Raw genomic sequence first — 16884 nt, 5'->3', positions numbered from 1 at the left:
GGGCTCCGATCACGATCGAGAGGCTCGCAAGCTTGGATCTCAGCCGATCGTTCTTTCCAACAGTCTCTTTCCAAGCGTGCACGGCCGGCTAAACACACCCATTACGCTGAAAATGCGACTTTGATGATTGGGTGCGAGCCTCTCCTTCGCGTGTTCCTTTCATGGCGGACGGTTTATCGCCGATTCGAACCAGCGATCGCTGTGTCGCTCGCTGTGTTACTCCTTTCGTCTCGTTGATGATTCCTTGGACGGACGTGGGAGGCCCCGTCGGTGAATTGTTTCACCACCATGGTGGTACAGGCATTCTTCTTAATGCTTTTTACCTCGTGACGTAATCGTTGGATCATTGGCTACGAGTCGGAGGATCGCATTTGTTCGACGAGCGTTTGACGAACTCGCGCTAACTCGTGGAAATTACACGGCTTCGGGGAAAAATACGGCTTGCACGTTTTTCCTCTCGGGGATTCTGGTTTTGTGACGTAATTCTTGTGACATTGAGTTGTGGAGGAGCGGTTGAGAAATTAGTTGGAGGAATAATCAGCGTTACACGGCATGGATTTCTTGTGTTCTTAGGTAGAATGTATGGTAGATTGTTGAATATAATGAAGAGCTACTTGAAGCTACTAAAATAAAACGTATAAACCTACTCGGACAAAATAGGACGTTTCTTTCTTGAAATATTACTCTACAGACTTCGGCTCAAAAGTCTGGGCTATATTCCGGTATTTAATAAAATTTTCAAATTGCATTCTGTTACAAAATACAAGTACACGCGATTCGAAAATTTTATTATAATATAATATATAATATTATCTGTTATATTATATAATATTATGTAATATATATAATATTATAATATAATAATATTATATAATATATATAATATTATAATATAATAATAATATATAATATATAATATAATATAATAATATTATATAACATATAACATTTGTATTTTGTACAAAGTACAATTTTTCCAGTTTCAAAGAAAATTCCATGCAATTGTTACTTGTGAATTAAGAGAATACTTAATCCTTTTGATTTTCTAAATTATTGGATTCAATGAAATTTCCAAACGTAAAGTTCTTACCTTTGCGACACCGAGCAGATCAGCCATCTTTTCTGTTTTCCGTCGCCTCAAACGTTTGTCAGTCCAGAAGGCCGGTTCTACCCAGCTCTTGCTTTTATTACAGGTCGCACGGTAGCGGGCGGTCAACCTGCAATTAGTTTCAATTATAAAAATATCATTGCCCTTTATGGCTCCGGCAGGTGCTTCGCGGTCAGAGGTTAGCTTTTTGCCTGGGCCGTTCTCGTGGTTTCCGTCTGTCTTTCCCCCGAAAGCACGCTCGAGAATCCTGTTCTCGTTGCTGAGATTAATTTCGCGCGAGGCGAGCACGTTTGCTTTTCCCCTCGAAATATTTCACTGTAAAAGTGGATGCCCCCGTGGTTTTCGATAATTCGGGAAAATTGTTAGATTATCTTAGAATCGAGACAAGCTCTAACCCGATAATAATCCATTAAAATAGAAAAAGATTCAAGCACTGCAATATTTTACACTTGAAAAAAGGAAGAGAATTGTCATTTTTCATAGAGCAACAGTTTACGTTTAAAATTACAATTTTTTTTCAATAGCTGCTAGAATAGCTACTGTAATTACTTCAAGCGATCTAATTTCCCATCATTTCCCTCCTCTAAACAGCCTCGAGAGAAATCAACGAATCTCTGTCAGTTTCTACAGGCTGGTCCATTTCAACCCCTTGACAACGATGCTTTAAAACAATCTACACCTCAAATCGTCACGTCCGCTCCTATACTCCCTAACTGGAACTCGGTGAGCAGTTACTTTTTTTCCTCCCCCTTCCGACGGTTTTCCACGACGGGCGAAACAGACGAAAGCAGGGCAGAGCAAATTAGTCGCTTAAAGTCCGTTTGCTACAATCGCCCGGAGGGAAAGGTTTCCAGCGTTACATCGATCCCATTGTCGTCGAAAGACGGCCCTCACCGAGAAGAAAAAGACTCCATTGTTCCGGCGCTAATAGTCCGTTAATTCCCGGCGTACATTGTGCGCGCGATATTCCTCCGCGGCTCTGGGGATCGGTTAAATCGAATCATAAAAGAATCATAATTAACCGGTCTTTTGTTGCCGCGGTAGAGACGCCGTGGCGAGAAAACCTCTCTCTCTCTCTCCCCTCTTCTCTTCTCTTTTTCGCCGGCCAAATTGCCACTTCCGACTTTCGCTGGCCCGCTAATTTTGAATAATACCTCTCGCGCGGTCACCGCGCCGGATGTAAATTTATAATCATAAGCGACTGATTTGCAGTTAGACCAGCAAGGAATTGATGGACACCTGGACGCGAATCTTTCGATCCCCGTTTCGCGACGATGGGAAATCTTAGAATGATTCTACATTTTTATTTTCATTCTGTTTCGCGTGAATTTTTTGTACGTTCTTGGGAGGAAATTTCTATTGGTGTCTCAGTGTTACTGCTACTTCAGTTACAATCGTTTATTTTCGAAAAATGTATCGAGCAATTTTTTTTTTTTTTTTTTTTGTTTAAATAGCGTAGCATCTACAGAGTCTCTTCCCAGTTGGAGAAAGTTGATTGCAATTATGTAACGAAAGACTGATAGATTTCTATTTTCGATTGGTAGTATATTTTAACAATAGATGCATAAAGTCACTGAAACTCAATATCCAGATTTGCTTTTGTAATATGATGTTTCACTCTCTTGAATGAAATTTTTACTAATAGTAATCTGTATTGAGAAACCAATTTATTTCACGCTGCATTATATTTCTTTCTCCAATTAACTGACATCGACAAGCTTCCTCCTAAAATTTTCACAAGGAGGTGTCAAAAAGACAACATGAACATCGGAAAAATATTCTCCGCGTGTCCAATACGGAATATATATTTCACTGTCTCCACGATTGAACGAAGTTGCGTTCAAAATTGCACTCCAAAAAACCGCGAACGAACAACGAGGAGAAAAGAAAAAAGAGAAAGAGAGAGAGAGAGAGAGAGAGAGAGATGAAACGAGGCCAATCGAAATAAATCCAAGGCACGTATCGTTGAACCCGCAGCGTCTGTATTTTAAAACAACTAAAAGAGGAGTGCCGGTCGCGTAGCCCCGGGGCCCATTTAAATCTGTTGAATAGCTCGAAGAGGAGCGGAGCAACCTTCTCTTTCAGCGCGGGGATTCGGCAACAAAGGCGGAGGTTTTACTTTTAAATTTAGTACACGCCTGGCTTCCTCAGCCTCTCCTCGGTCCACGCTGTTACGCTGCAGTCTTGCCACCGCTCGGTAAGTAAAATAGGGATTTAGATCCCGCTCGAGTTTATTGCTCGAGCTCGGTCTCCATGCTACGATACGATAAATCAGCGTTCGGTAAACCAACGGCAACGATCCGGACGTGAATCAGGATCAGCCTCGCGAGTGTTTTTAGCCCGAAGATTAACGAATTAAGCGTTAAAAGAAGATTGACGTCGTATGCTTCAACATGGGGGATGAATGGAGATCCTTCTTTTTATTTTTTTTGGTGTTTGTCTGGGTTCCTTTCCTCTGCACGAAGAAAGGATTAAACTGTTGTTAAAAGGAAAAACTAGATATTGATAAATATGAAAAACATTTAATTTCTAAATATATATTTATTTTTTTTAATTAAAAATAATAATATATTTATATATATATTTAGATCATTTATTATTTCGAGATAATTAAATTATTAAAATAAATTAATTAATCCTGATACAAAAGGTACAAATTAAATTTTACTTATTAATTTTTAATAATTTCATTTTCATTACTTTTAATTATAAATAACTTTATTAATTAATTTAAATTATTACTATAATTTTTATTTCATTATAAAATTTTATTTATTTAAATTTTAAATTCAATTATAAATAAATTTGAGGAATCAGAATGATGGTGTGAAAATCTGGCAGTGTTTGGAAATTTTGGATTCTGTATTGGAGATCCTGATTAATGTACTTTTCAAACAGTAGCTACGAGACATATTTGTACCGTGAAGAATATTTTTATGATTATATTCATAAAGATTGCAACCAATCTGAAAATGTGTACAAAAATTGTAACACATTGATTTCTAAATATATATTTAATAAAAGATTAATATATGGCACGAATAATCATCTTAAACATATAAGATTATGTCAAATACCAAGGCCTACTGACATAATGGATCGTAGGCGATTAAATGCTTTTGCGATCTTTATGATATATTTCGTACTTTCAACTTGCATACACATTTTAAGAAACGATTAGAAATTGTTTCAGAACAATTATTCCTTGCTATTCTTTCGTTTCTTTTTTTTTTTTTTTTTTCTTTCTTTTTCTTCAATTACAATGCACGACGAACGCGTGCACGATCGCTTTCATTTTCTGTACACCGTTACACGACCGTGCGCGAGGACGTGTCGCGATCGGCGTGTGTTTTCGCCTTCTCTCTTTTCGCATACATTCAGCTCCCGTTTTCTCTTTCCGCTTTCGTTCCGCGCGGCGAACGGTAAAAGCGGTCGAAAGGTCGGTCAAGTGTACGTAGCCAAGTGCTCGTTTGAATTATCGTCGATTATTAACGATGCCCAACAGTTCGACAGTAGTTTCGAAGCGAGGAACTTTTTCTCAAAGCTGCAACTGATTAAACAAGATCTTCAACGACAGCGAGAAATTTACTTGGACGCGACTTTTTTAATTTGAAGAACGTTTATTTATCTTTTTTCTTTTTTTTTTTTATTAAGAAGAGATCGTAAAATGGTGTGACGTTGAATTTTGAAAATTCTTCCTCCGAGTGACTGCAAAGTGAATAATTTAGAGAAAAATATTATACAGGTTAGATAGACACATAAATAAGTATCTTCTTCTGTGACAGAGTCTCAGTTTTTTAAATTTAAACCAAACGTTATCTCCTTACGTCCTTAACGATTTTCAATCTCGACGATTCGTATTTTTCGATCCGGTTAATTGTAATTATAAAAATGTCTGATATAAGCAATTGACTTGTCCTCGGTTAAATCGCGAGAAATCAATTTAACTCGTTGATGAAACGAGATTTGATTTGTCGATCGATCAAAAGTCTGTTTCAAATCTTCTCTAAATTTCCCGTAACGCCGACAAAAATTATTAAAGCGATCGAAGCTAAGTATAGAAAAGTTCAAGCGCAATGATCTGCTCGTGCTGCCTGAATGAGACTGAAACCTACGTGAAAAGGCATGAGCGATTTAAACAACTAGGTCACTGTTATTTTTATCGTCTCAGGGAATATAAAAACATAAAAGATCGGCGACAGTTGCAAACGATTCGGAAAACGACGATGAATTAATACTCTTACTCGCGTCTTTGCGTCATTGTATGCGTCTGGTGGCGGCGTTATTGCAACGAGAAAAAAAAAATTGAGATTCCCATTGTCCCCCTATCCTGTATTAACTTTTGCTCGGAACTTGAAAGGAAAACGTAACAGCGTGTGACGATGTGTTCGCCGACGAGTGAATCAAACGACTATTTATACGCGCCGTGCTTCTCTTTTGATGCGATTTCAAGGAAATACGGGGATAAAAGCAGCGCGCGATTTTATTATTTTTCTTTTTGAGATGTTACCACCAGCCGATGCCTGCAACGATCCACTTTTCTTAATTGGTTTTATCAAATCGTTGCTTGCCTTATCTTATGTTCAGCTGGATTCAATCTAAATTTAAATAAAAAATATATACACATATATTAAATATAAATATAGAATATTATAAAATAAATAAACAGATAAATATAAAGTATTATGAAATAAATATATAGATAAATATAAATATAAATATTATGAAATTAATATGTAGATAAATATTATAAAATAAATATATAGATAAATATAAAATATTATAAAATAAATATATAGATAAATATAAATATAGAGATAAATATATAAATATATAAATATAAAATATAAAATAAATAAATAAATATATATATATAACATATATACATACATACATATTAGGGATACTCATAAGTAATGCCGTTTTTTTCAAATAATTTAAAGAAAATAATTTAAACAAACTAAAATTTTGTAAATTTCTCATAAATTCTTTGAAAATTCTCAGTTCTCTGATCCTGAATCTTCCTAAATCCTCGCCTTTGCCAATCGCCCAGCTATATAGTCCAAAGTGATTGCACCCGCGGCGTGATTACAGTCAAGAAGATTTCAGTCGTCGTCCCGGTTCCCTACAATCGCGGATCGAATTATCTCGATGTCGAATTGTGCTACAGTTTCCGGGTGCACGGGCTCCCTGAAGAACGATGACTGTCGAGTCACGACTCTCCGCTTCGAGGTGAACCGTCTCTCACTCTGTGTTTGCGCAATCCTGCAGCAAGTAGTACAACATTGAAGTCAGACAACATTGAATTAATAGTAATTAACTCGGCGACTACAGCTGCGGATGTTTACGCGTTTATGTGAAATTCGAACGTGCAGCGCGCGGTACGTAAATACGCGCGAAAAAAAAAAAAATCATCCAAGGTACGACATATTCATTTTTAGACCTATTGGATACTTTTCGCGAACACTGTTGTTTGAAATGACAGGGTTTTATTGTATATTACCCTTAAGCAATACTTTTGGATATTTTTATTTGTATTTTCTATTATATTTTCTATATATATATATATATATATATATATAGTTCTACGCGTTTATGAAAAATTCAAGAATTTGCGAAGTTCGCCACACTTTTTACATATTTTCAAATATAGAACATTCTCCTATTAATTATTTTTTTCTATCACTTCTAGATTTTCGTCATTAATAAAATTGATTAAATTCAAGTATTTAGTCCAGAATTAGTAAATTTTCAAATTCAATCGTCCCAAAAAACGAAGCCTTCAAAGATCAAGTAAAAAACGAATTTACTCCTTCTTCTCGACTTCTGACTAGATTCTGACCTCCGCGATTTTGGAAACACCCAGAAACGAGTATTATCTAAAAATAGCGTGAGCGAGTTGGCAGTTCAGTTCCGAAAAGTAAGTGATTAACCTCCAAGTTTCACGCGCGAGGATTTTTACCAAATTGGGGCGAAACGGTATGAAAACACGAGCACAGCGGTAGCTCTCGGATCGATGAACCTACGCGAAAGACCGTTGGAGAGGAACGTGTGTTCCAAACCTATAGATATGACTGTCAAAGGATTGATAAATAATTGATCGCGGATCAATGCGTTGAAGAATTTAAACCTAGTGATTCGTCGTTGACGTACGGTTGCATAGAGCGCCATTTGTTGGCCTACATTCTCCTTACCGCATTGCTCTACCTGGCCAATATTATTCCGTCCTTCCTTCGCAGGAAATTACTAGATCGTAGCTTCGGATCTTTGCATTAATAAGAAATATGTCGAAGAGAACCAAGTTAGTACTTTGACGTTTCGCACACAAATCTGTTACGTTAGATTGGTCTTTTCACGTGTGTGCGAATGAAAGACGAATCTTTCGTGAGAAACGAAAACTTTATTGGACAATGTATTTTGACCATTTCAGGCAACCTCGTTCCTACCTTCTTCGACAAGAAAGAAAAGTCCCAAGAACTTGATTTGATACACCCTCGTCGGTAGAAATTTTACCAATTTTGATAATTAATAGTTAACAGTTTCAAAGGCCACATCGGATAATTGTTTTCTTTTTTATAAGAGAATAATACAGCAAAGTGCGATTGAAATTTTCATTTTCATTTTGAAATCCAAGGAAATGAACAAAATAAACGAAATCGTGCATTCTCTTTTTCTAAAACAATCAGGAAGTTAGTCACATTTTAAGAAATATATGCATGTTCATCTGTTAGAAAGAAAAAAAAGAATGCAATTACTTTTTCGCCAAAGCGACGTTTAGAGATTTGCTAAGAAACATCGATGAGTGAACAAATATTCGCATAATCAATCTTTTACGGTGAGCTGGATCAATTCAAAAATCGGAATTATAATTATGATAATCATTTGTTTGTGAAAACTACGGATAAATTTGGATCTTGATTGTTGCATTACCAGAGAATTCGTTATTTTCAAAACTTTCTTGTCAAACATGAGAGAAATTTTATGTCTCAACGCTAGAACTGCCGAGGTCAAATGACAGATTCATAATTTTTGCTTATTTTGGATATATTACAGACGTAACACAATGTATTTCTAAAAAATTAAATGACTTTTTACCAAATACATAAAGACTCGTGTATTCCATTGTACTTCATAGTTTTTCTTTTTTTTTTTTTTTAATATCTTTGACGAAAATTCTATTATTTAAGTCCTTGGTAATTCTGTTGTTAATTATTGTTATAATTTTATTCTCCTCTAACTGTAACAAATCGAGCTATCCCAAAATCTGACAAATATCAAAAGCAACACACCGACAATTCAACAGGTTTTCCCTCTCTAATATAATATAAAACAGATCACTTTTCATCGGTCACACAAGTGATGCAAAGAACAAGTTAATGCATTAATCTCGATTCTGATCGCCCTCGAGCGAAATCCCAAAGCAACCGGTTCGCTATGAAAGGTTTATTGCGGTTATAATTCCCCAGTTTAACAGTATACCAAGTCCGCTTATATCTCGCCGGTCTGTGCCGCTCGATCATCAAAGAAGCGACGTTCAACTTCGTTCGCAAGCGTGCTCCATTTTTCCATTACAAAGCGAATTCTCATTTCCTTCGTTCCACTCGGAAGTCGTGGCCGCTCGAGAAGGAAGAGAGAGAAGAAAGAAATATATTTGTCGAAACAAGACAAACCGTCGAGCGATTCTCTCCCCTCGAGGGAATTCGATTTGATTCGAGACTTTGCTCTCTGTAGGGGGGATTATTTATCATCGATGAAAAATACGTTGTCATATTTTTAAATTTTTATCTCTCTAATAACTGTTATCTAGAAATTTTCATTTTCATTTTCTTGATGGAAAACTATTGCTATTAGATTACGCGTTGTGTATGTATGACGGAATTTTCTACTTCTGGATTTTAAATGTCGATCTCTCAATTTTCAGTGATGTGAAATTAAAAAGAGAGTCTTAAATTGATAGAAAACGTGTGTCATAAATACGAAAATATATAACTTTAAAATATATGATAACTAAAAATATATATAGCTTTAAAATATATAATAACTAAGATATATATAAATTTAAAATATATATAGCTTTAAAATATATGATAACTAAAATATAACTTTAAAATATATGATAACTAAAAATATATATACTTTTAAAATATATAACTTTATATAATATATGATAACTAAAATATATATACTTTTAAAATATATAACGCTAAATTAATAATTTGCTTTTAATTTATGCATTTTCATATTTATATGGAATCATACTGGACCAAAATTTCCTTTTTTTTTCTTTTTCTCACCGATAGGAAAATGATTTTTATCCCTCTATCAAGATCGATAAATTCTTACACTATAAATCCGTACAAATTTAATTTTTATTAAGACCGATTAAAATTCATTCAAACTAATTATCCAAATCGATCGTGAAGACAACTATTGAATTGAACTGCAAATTAAAATCCAAATTACAGAAGTGATCTATTCTAGAGAGCAAGACGTTCCACTTTTAATTTTCACGAACGTGTTTTCGAAACTCCAAAGGATGTGACAGCGAAGTTATGATACCGATGGGGGGTGAACAGGGGGTGGCGATAAAAATGTGCCAGGAGGAGCTGATAGGAGAAAACGAGAAACATGGAAAAGCGACGCGTTGGTGGAGTCAGTAATCAGACGTCGATGAAAATGATACGTTCCGGTTCGCGATCGTTTCAATTCTCGTTGCATCGTGGATCACAGAGCTTGGCACGAATGTCGATCGCGACTGCGCAACGAGAACCACGAGAGATTTGTTTTTTTTCTCTCTCTTTCTCTTTTATAAAGAAAAAAAAAAAACGAATCGTCGATTCGAGCCACATGATAATTACGAAAAAACCGATATCACTCTCGGTGTAGGAATCAATGTTTCGTTTCACATTAATCTCTTCGTGCGCTGTTCTCTTCAATTTTATTAAGATTTTATTTCATTCTCCCTCTCTCTTTTAATTCAGAATTACTCAATATTTTCATATTCGTCAATCGAAAATATACGGCTTTGTGAAACTTGGATTTACTTAGATCGAATTTTTTTACATTTTCGTTCGTTGAAATAACATTTGCGTTGATTCTCGAAATTTAGAACTGTGTAGAAAAATGCGCGTAATTTTTATATTCGATCGACGAAAATTTATTATCTTCCGAAACTTAGAATTAAATAGCTGAGAATATACTTGAAATTCATAAATTCGATTGGAGCTTCTGTACTCAAGTTTGTGGAAAGAATTATGTAAAATTGCTTCAAACTGTGCATAAAAAAGAATTTGTTATTGATAACAACATTTTTATAACGCTAAATTTTACTATACTAAAATTCTACTATAAATAAAGCCAACTATATTCACACTAATATTCTTTATTAATAAAGAATCTTTATTCCATTCCCGCCCGAGAGATTCCTAAATGCAATACCGAGAAGAATATACGATCCACTTTATCTACAATATCCGACAAAATTCGCGGACCATGCATTCGCAGACTGCTAATAATCTCGAGTGTGATTCAGACTTTGGCAAACTCGCCGAGTACGTTTAGCGAAATTTGCAGCATTGCCGCTTCGTAACACCATCGCAGTTATTATTTACAGCCAAACAGCTGCAAACAGTTTGCCATTAATTTTTTCCCCACTTTCTTCTAATTACTTCTAAAGTTAGAAAAGTAAAAGAAGAAAGAAAAAAAAGATCGCGGAAGAGAATTTGTTGCTAGGCACACGGGGATGATGTAAATTTGGAAGAACAAAGTCTTCGCGAGGCAAGAGGCGAAGTAAAAGTAGTGCTCGGCGAGTAATGCATTCGCGAGTGGCGGAAAATAAACGAGCACAGTATAATTGAATTTTATCAAGTGCGGATAATGCCCCCGAGAAATCCACCTTGATTTGCAATTCAACAGACAATATTTTTCGAGGAGTTTTTTGTCACCGGAGACGAATCTTTGTTTCCTTGTAATGCCAATTTTCTAATCGCCCTCGGTGCATCAGTCAGTTTCAACTAACGACAAGCGTGTAGAAATGATTTCAGAGAATTATTTCTGTCGTATTGTTTATTCAAACTGTAAAACGTACGAGTTTATTGAAATCCAACGACGATACTTTTCCATTCACTCTGTAGCCTAGAGCTGCAGGAAATTTATCTGAAAAATTCCGTTTAAAAGATCATTCTCTAAATCCATCTAAATCAAAACTTGACATCGTGACATCAAAATCATAAAATCAATTTACGGCAAATAATACTTTACAACGTCGCACAATTAAGAAGAATCTGTTAAAAAAAAAAAAATTATCCAAAGAGAAATTGATAGACGATTTGCTAACAAATCGCAAAAATTTCCGTAATCATCCTTACAGCGCAAGTCGATATTCGAGTCGAACTAAACGAAAAAAAAATAAAAAAAAATATTTAAAAAATCAAGAGACGAAGAGATGCTAGAAAAAAAGCGTAGAACGTCGGAGGCAGTTGATCGTCGAAATCACGAGCGATTCAACGTTGCAAACTTTCTCGTCCGAGGCTCCCCGGTTAAGGAGGATTTAATTAAACAGGACGGTCGTGGGTCGGAGAAACGCAAACGCGGCAGGAAAGCGAAACATTAGGATTTCACGTAGCGGACGAGGCCGTGGCACCGATGGTCTGCATCTGCGCCTAGCCACCGGTGCATTCGCCTTGCGTCGTGTCCCAACGATTCGTTGACCCCCGTTCCGTAGCCTACCTGCTACTTCTCCTCGTCGTCTCGATCGAGGCGCTTCCGGATGCGCAACGCAGTCGTCGTCCCCCTCCTCTCTACCTTTTCTTGTACTTTGTTTGCTTTGTACCGTGATTCGTTCTCAAACCGCGGATATTTCGAGAGACCATGCATCTACGAAAACGCTGAAAAATGACAAAACTAAGACACGTCGATGAATTAATTCAATTCCCACACGCTGTCAGACATAAATACTTTAACGTGAAGCTTACTATTAATTGTCACTTTTTATATCAACGTTTCGTTTTCACATTCTACTATAATGCGATACGTTATAGTACGTTGTTAAGAGATACAATGAATTACAATTTTTGATATTCTTGTTACGTTGTTACGAAACGCTAGTACTAATGATTAAAACACTTCCGGATGCGCGACGTCAGCCTGTCGCTTCTTCTGCTTCAATCGAAATTTCATTTGAAATCAATTTTCATTCGCGTGAGTTCTCACGACAGAAGTGGCAATTAACAGTTCGCGTAATATTTCTTTCCTGGAAGCGATTCACAGTCTAATCTCTCGGGCGAGCGATTGATCGATTCGTGATAACGCTTCACGGTGATTCCCTGCTAATATATATAGACGTCGACTTAATTGTGAATGACACGTATCTCTCTATTGGTGTATAATACATAATTTACAAAGGGTTTGTTTTACGTGTTTCTGATTGAAATTCGTACAATCGTACTAGCTTTCGTCTTTGTCGAAGAAAAAAAACAAGAAGAAACTGATGAAGCTTCGTCTATATCAGTTTTAATCAATTTATATTGATTAAAAAGGAATCACTAAAAATTGATTTTTATTTTAAGAAATTTTCTTTAAACTTGTAAAGTAACTGTAATGTAGTTCACATTGTTATATTGTGTATATGATAACTCGAAATTGTATCTGTTATCTATTACAGAGTCGAGGCTAACTGGCGGCCCTTGCCCCTACTTTTCTGAACGCTAGCGCTACCCCCCCCCCCCCTCCACTGCATTTCTTTGCCGTGCATGAGCGTCCACTCTCCCACTCTGTTGATTTCCCAGTTAGCCAGCTCTGATCTATTAAATCGTCGACAGCGTTCAATGTGAATTCTGTAAAAAACTATAACAATTAGCTACATTTACCTAGCTATAACTTTCGTCGAAAGAAGGAAATATCAATTCAGAAAATCATTAATTAATTAAAAACACGAAATTAAAATCAAACGCTGTCTAAACGTAATACATTTAAAACTGGGACTTTACACTCACAATTAGGCTGTCAATGTTCGTGCGTTTTTGCAAAATCTTCAAGTTACAAAGTAGTAATTAAACGTACAAAGTAATTAAAATAAATAAATTAACAAATTTCCACTTAGGATCGGTTTCCGTCGTCGTGACAAATTATCATTTGATTCGGAATGAGTTAAAAAGCACGCTTATACATATACATACGTGCGCATACACGTATTTCCTCCACAATATATGCGGCAACGCGCATTATCCCGTGTGATGGATAGTCAAACTCTGTTCAACAAGTGAAAACCAAGCTGTGTAACCTACGCAGAGTCTACGTCAAAACGCGTTCGTATTTCGCAGCCACCGAATCCATCGACCACGCAAAAATGAAAGGTTCGTGCTTTGACGTGGGTTCATGACTACCATCGTCGAGATCGATACTACTTGTCGACCAGCCCTCGTTGGTCCAGCCTTTCCCTCTCTCTCTCTCTCTCTCTCTCTGTGTCCCTGGCACAATCGACGACGTGGGTGTCTGCAAGTACGCCATCCCAACTCCAACGCGACTAGCTCCAGATATACAGAGTGTTCCTATAATCGCGATAAAACTGCCGTTAAGGGGTAGTTCTACGTACGCGCAGAAATAAATCGAAACGAAAGTGTACTTTCGAATAATTCAATTTCGAAGTGAATCGAAATATGTGGACGCGTGAAAGCGAGCCAGAAAATTTGGTACAGAATTTTTGTACGCTTGTTCCCAAATGGAATTCGATTTATTTAGTTGGGAATTGGCTTTGTTGTAAGTTCTCACGATAAATGTTTTTAAATTCAATTTCCTCGCCGTTTTCTCGAAAAAGAACAAAAAAAAAAAAAAGTCTTTATTTTACGTTTTCTCGCGTCGTTCTCATCGAAATTTTCCCCGTTTATTTCGTTCGTCCGGTGAAATCACCTCTATTTCAACTCTATTCTCCCGCATTTATATTCCACCATATTCGTGGAAGCATGAAATTACGTAAAAACGATTAATACTCGCGCATTATTCGTACATATTTCGTCGTTTTGAATCAATGTTATCCCAACAGTGTATCTACGTGAATCATTATACGAATATATATGTATAGCGTAACGCCCGGGTCGTCGTGTTCATTCAATGACGCCCACGCGTTCTTCGGCGGCGTGACGTCATTGAAAATGTTAGAGGGTGAGAAGGGCAAAACCGAGATGGGAGGATCTGGGACAAACCATCCTACCATCTTTCACGTACCTTTCATTTTTCTCTTCCATTCTTCCTCTTTCACCTCTTTTTCTCCTTCTCCATCTCCCTTCCCTGTATTTTTTTTTCTATTCTTCGAGCTCTGCAGCTCTCCTATTTTCTCCCTTTTGTCTCTCGCTGTTTTCCACGGCTCGCTTTCTATTTATCATTCATTCATGTTGCATTTTACTTTCTTCCTTCTATTTTCTAACAACCATCTCGCCCTTCTATCAATTAAATTTCATTCACATCGCCACGTTCTCTTTTTCCCCTCTTTTTCCAATCTCCTTCCATTTTCACTTTTTTTTTTCTTTTTTTTTTTTGTCATTCCAGTTTACCTTTCTATCGATCCTGTCTCGTTCTCTGTATTCTACAGTTTTCTTTTTTTTTTTTTTTTTTCTTTTTTACCTCACGTTTGTTTCCCTTCTACCTTACTCTCTTTTCTCTCTTCGTTGCTTTTCTTTTTGTTCCCTTTCCCGACCGCTTCTATGGAGTGGTTAATGGTTGATCAGAGTTCAAGCATCGTAGTGGCAATTCAACGGGTCACGCCATTTTTCCAGTCGATTTCGCCACGGCTACACGCTCGTTCTCGTTGAACAGAGAGACTCGTAGAGCGAGTTGACGACGAGGGTTCCTGGAACCCTTCTATCTTGTCTTCTCTGTGATGGTCGTTGGGTTATAACGGCGCATATACAGGAAGATTACCTCTGCACGAGGTGTTTCGATTGTCAATGGGGTAAATGAAACGGTTGAATTATAGCGAGGATGAAAAACGCTCTCGTGAAATAATACTTTTTGCGATGCTTTTGGAACTTTCACGACGGAGCAAGAGCTCGAAATTAAAGTACATAAACGGGAAAGTGTGAACGAAAGAGCATCGATCCTTTGCACTTTTTGTCTCTGAAATAAAAATGATTGAATTACAAAAATCGAAAACAAAAAATTTGTGAACAGATCGGAGCTGTTTTGAACAATTTTATCAAACTAAATTCCATTATTGATTATTAAAAATAAACGATTAAAATTCAAGCTTCAAGTTAAATTTAAAATCAAGCTTCAAACAGCTGAAAATAAAAATACCAAACGTTTAAGAAAGAAAAAAAACGTGAAATTTCACGAGTAAATCCCTTTCGAGCAACAGTCAAACTCAACGCTCGAAGATACACCGTTCCCTTTTCGCAACGAGCAACAATGTTTCAAGTGGCAGTTACTTGGAATTCACTGGCGAACGATAAGACAGAGTTGCCTATTTGAAATTTGAAATGGCGAACGGAAGGACGGCGTCGTTTCGTAAAGCTGTAATTTTTATTATCTCGAAATAAACGTATCTCTTGCCGGATAGCAGAACGAGATAAGACGCGATAGAACGGCAGCCACAGTTCCAATCTTGGACACTTCGTTTGGGCAAACGTTTCCACAAACGTTTTCTAACTTTGGAAGCACGTGCTGCGTGATTCCAGCGAAAGAGTGTGAGGAAAGGTAAAGAAAAGGATGAGAACGTAAGCGAACGTTCTCGATACAACGGCGGCTACATAAAACTCTACATTGAAACTCTGCATCGGGAAATCTTCGCTGCAAGTGACAGAGATTCGAAATGGCGATTCTCCGATGTGCTTCAAAACAGGGACCAACTCGGTGAAACGATACGTGCGTTTGAAGGTTTTCAAATCGAGGAACGATTTTCTGTTTAAAAAGCGAGCACTCGCCGTTCGTTCTTGTTTAACGTTTGAAACCTGAAAACGATAGACAAACGAAGATCTAGAAGACGTTCGTGATTTTCGAAACTGAAAAATGCGAAGAGAATTTTCTGCTCGACACGTGTCTGCAAGACAAGTGAAATTTCGTACTTTATTAATTAATTTGACATTGAACGAACGAAGAACGATTTTTTTAGTTACTGTTGTTGCATAATTTCGAAGACGAGGTTATTTTGTAATTAAAAGAGAGAGATTACGAGGAAGTTTTAAATAGACGATGAAACAGAGATAAATGTTGTCAAACGTTCTCGACAGTCGCAGATAAACGTCAATTAAAATAAAACATCGGTTCACAAAGAATTTTCTTTTTTCTTTTTGTTGAAAACGAATTCAGCAATATACAAGTTATTATAATAATATAAAATAATATAAAATAATAAAAATATAAAATAATAATATAAAAATATAAAAAACATATTAATATAAAATAATAAAAAACAAATGTATTCGAGACATAATAGTAATAGTAGTGGATATTTATATTCATTGTCAGCGACATTTACTGTACCGACTGTTTTTATTCTTACTCGATTTTTATAGCTACTCTACGTAATATTTACGCCAACTGCGACTGTTCATTCAATTAATCAATTATTGTAAATACTAATATTTAATTCTTCAATGCTCAAAGAACCACTCGACCGTGGATATTTATATCTTTACGACCTCCAGTCTAATTAATATCTACTCGCCTTTTTTATATCGCGTTTACATTTAATCACTACTTGCTCGCGACTGAACAGCAATCTTCATGCAATTTTTGCCAACGCGAAATCAAGGAACGTATCCAAAAAAAAAAAAAAAAAAAAA

The 16884-nt window shown here is 36.4% G+C and overlaps 1 protein-coding gene and 1 long non-coding RNA gene across 2 annotated transcripts in view; one reads left to right on the top strand and one right to left on the bottom strand.

Annotated features, from left to right (window-relative positions):
- Positions 1-8414: 8414 nt before the first annotated feature.
- LOC122538077 (terminal nucleotidyltransferase 5C) overlaps positions 8415-16884 on the top strand; it is a 14499-nt gene continuing 6029 nt past the window's right edge. The window contains exon 1 of the mRNA XM_043671833.1: positions 8415-8422. The gene's annotated coding sequence lies outside the window, so the exon portion shown is untranslated. The remainder of the gene's footprint in view (positions 8423-16884) is intronic.
- Positions 11546-16884, bottom strand: part of LOC122538078 — a 9702-nt gene continuing 4363 nt past the window's right edge. Inside the window, exons 2-4 of the long non-coding RNA XR_006308781.1 lie at positions 13376-13379; positions 11837-11842; positions 11546-11555 (exon numbers count right to left, since the gene is read on the bottom strand). This is a non-coding gene — a long non-coding RNA (uncharacterized LOC122538078). The remainder of the gene's footprint in view (positions 11556-11836; positions 11843-13375; positions 13380-16884) is intronic.

This window comes from Frieseomelitta varia, unplaced genomic scaffold (assembly GCF_011392965.1).
Source record: "Frieseomelitta varia isolate USP_RPSP 00005682 unplaced genomic scaffold, Fvar_1.2 scaffold_956, whole genome shotgun sequence".
NCBI lineage: Eukaryota > Metazoa > Arthropoda > Insecta > Hymenoptera > Apidae > Frieseomelitta > Frieseomelitta varia.
The sequence above is the reverse complement of the archived record's forward strand: the minus strand, read 5'-3'. Positions and strand labels throughout refer to the sequence as shown.